Source organism: Rutidosis leptorrhynchoides, chromosome 6 (assembly GCF_046630445.1).
Source record: "Rutidosis leptorrhynchoides isolate AG116_Rl617_1_P2 chromosome 6, CSIRO_AGI_Rlap_v1, whole genome shotgun sequence".
Lineage (NCBI taxonomy): Eukaryota > Viridiplantae > Streptophyta > Magnoliopsida > Asterales > Asteraceae > Rutidosis > Rutidosis leptorrhynchoides.
Window position 1 is genome coordinate 10,715,907 of NC_092338.1, and position 3,176 is coordinate 10,719,082.

Here is a 3,176-nt window from a genome sequence, read left to right on the forward strand (position 1 = left end):
TTGTCTATGTACGGTAGACGCGAATCCTAAAGATAGATCTATTGGGCCTGACAAACCCCATCCTAACTATGGGATGCTTTAGTACTTCGAGGTTATTTTAAACACACCTGATCTGGTGTACTTCAGAGGGTAAAACATGAACGTTAAGGCTTGTTACCGGGTGCCTACAACTTATAGAATACTTTTATACACTTGCGAGTGTACATATATTTATAAACGGAAATCTTGTGGTCTATTAATATATTGAAATGATTGTTATGATAAACCTATGAACTCACCAACCTTTTGGTTGACACTTTAAAGCATGTTTATTCTAAGGTATGAAAGAAATCTTCCACTGTGCATTAGCTCATTTTAAGGATATTACTTGGAGTCATTCATGGCATATTTTGAAAGACATTGCATTCGAGTCATTGAGTTCATCAAGATTATTATTAAGCCAATTATAGTTGGATGTATTATGAAATGGTGTGCATGCCGTCAACTTTTGTTGTAAAGAAAGTTTGTCTTTTAAAAACGAATGCAATGTTTGTAAAATGTATCATATAGAGGTCAAATACCTCGCGATGTAATCAACTATTGTGAATCGTTTATAATGTATATGAACGGGTCCTTTCAGTTGGTATCAGAGCGGTGGTCTTAGCGAACCAGGTCTGCATTAGTGTGTCTAACTGATAGTCGTTAGGATGCATTAGTGAGCCTGGACTTCGACCGTGTCTGTATGTCAAAAGTTTTGCTTATCATTTTTGTCGAAAATTGCCTGCTTATCATTCTTAGTCTAGACACGTCTTACTACATTGATTGCATGAATAGTGTATAGACAAAATTCATATCTTAGCGTATCTGCTAATCCATATCTTAGCGTATCTGTTACTGTAAACTTTGCCAGACATATCCCGTAAATTTCTCCGTAATCTACGAAATCTTTTGCGCTATATATATAGATATTCTATGTAATTAGAATACCACCCGATAGCCGAAACATCATTTCATATCGAAAAATCCTTTATTCAATCGAACGAAATGGAATTCGTCATTAGTTCAAGTCCCTCGAATTCCGATATGGAATCCCACTCAAGCTCCGAAAGTAGTGTGACCGAAATGGATCAACCAATTAGCCATCATCTATTCTGGATGAATTGGGGATAGGTTTGTAGCCTCCTCAATAATTGGAGACAAGAAGAAGGTGATCCCTTCCATCCACCACATTGCCCTCTTGGCGATGAACCTGAAGCACTTACCAGCGAACCGGTCTGAAACACCATTTTCTCTCTCATTACCAGAGTATCTCGTCACGATTATATACTACATCAAATTCTAGATTTTATTTATCCGCTCGTCCGAACAGACAATCACCCCGGTGTAATAGAAGAAGTCAACGCGCTTCGCGCTCGAGTAGTGGCTTTAGAGAATATGGTGCAAGGGTTAGCATTGAGCCAATTTTACTCGTTCTTATACATGATAGACCCAATGGCAGAAGCATATGGGACTTTTTTCATTCTCTCCTATTCATCTTTCGTGGTGGGGCACTGAGATGAACTAGGTTTCACATACCATTTTATACAAAAACACATTCACAGTCAAACCGCTTCAACCAAATAATTTTATCTAGACCGGTTCATTCAGAAAATTTAGAAAAAAATAAGAGTATTTTGACAGGAAAATTCATGAAAAGTCTATTTATTTCACACACTAAAATGAGTAGTTTTACGCGATATTTAATATCTGGGAAAGTAAAATTAAAACTGTAAAAAAATATTCTTGTTGAAAGCATTGAATCAATTTGAGAAACCAATAAAATAATTATAGGAATAATACATGAAATATTTCGTGAAATCATTCTGACGTCCATTTAAATTTTAGCATTGAGCCAATTTTACTCATTCTTACTAGATTTCACATACCATTTTATACAAAAACACATTCACTGTCAAACCGCTTCAACCGAATAACTTCATCTAGACCGGTTCATTCAGAAAATTTAGAAAAAATAAGAGTATTTTGACAGAAAAATTCATGAAAAGTCTATTTATTTCACACACTAAAATGAGTACTTTTATGCGAAATTTAATATCTTGGAAAGTAAAATTAAAACTGTAAAAAAATATTCTTGTTGAAAGCATTGAATCTATTCGAGAAACCAATGAAATAATACATGGAATAATACATGAAATAATTCGTGAAACAATTCTGACGTCCATTTAAATATTAGCATTAGGCCAATTTTACTCGTTCTTACTAGGTTTCACATTTCATTTTATACAAAAAAACATTCACAGTCAAATTGCTTCAACCAAACAATTTCATCTAGACCGGTTCATTCAGAAAATTTAGAAAAAATAAGAGTATTTTGACAGAAAAATTCGTGAAACGTCTATTTATTTCACACACTAAAATGAGTAGTTTTACGCGAGATTTAATATTTGGAAAAGTAAAATTAAAACTGTAAAAAAATATTCATGTTGAAAGCGTTGAATCAATTCAAGAAACCAGTGAATTAATTATAGAAATAATACATGAAATATTTTGTGAAACCATTATGACGTCCATTTAAATTTTAGCATTGAGCCAATTTTACTCATTCTTACTAGGTTTTACATACCATATTATACAAAAACACATTCACAGTCAAACCGCTTCAACCAAACAATTTCATCTAGACTGGTTCATTCAAAAAATTTAGAAAAAATAAGAGTATTTTGACAGAAAAATTCATGAAAAGTCTATTTATTTCACACACTAAAATGAGTAGTTTTACGCGAGATTTAATATCTGGGAAAGTAAAATTAAAACTGTAAAAAAATATTCTCGTTGAAAGCATTGAATCAATTCGAGAAACCTGTGAAATAATTACAGAAATAATACACGAAATAATTCGTGAAACCATTCAGACTTCCATTTAAATATTAGTATTGAGCCAATATTACTCGTTCTTACTAGCTTTCACATACCATTTTGTACAAAAGCACATTCACATTTAAACCGCTTCAACCAAACAATTTCATCTAGACCGGTTCATTGAGAGAATTTAGAAAAAATAAGAGTATTTTGACAGGAAAATTCATGAAAAGTCTATTTATTTCACACATTAAAATGAGTAGTTTTACGCGAGATTTAATATTTGAGAAAGTAAAATTAAAACTGTAAAAAAATATTCTTGTTGAAAGCATTGAATC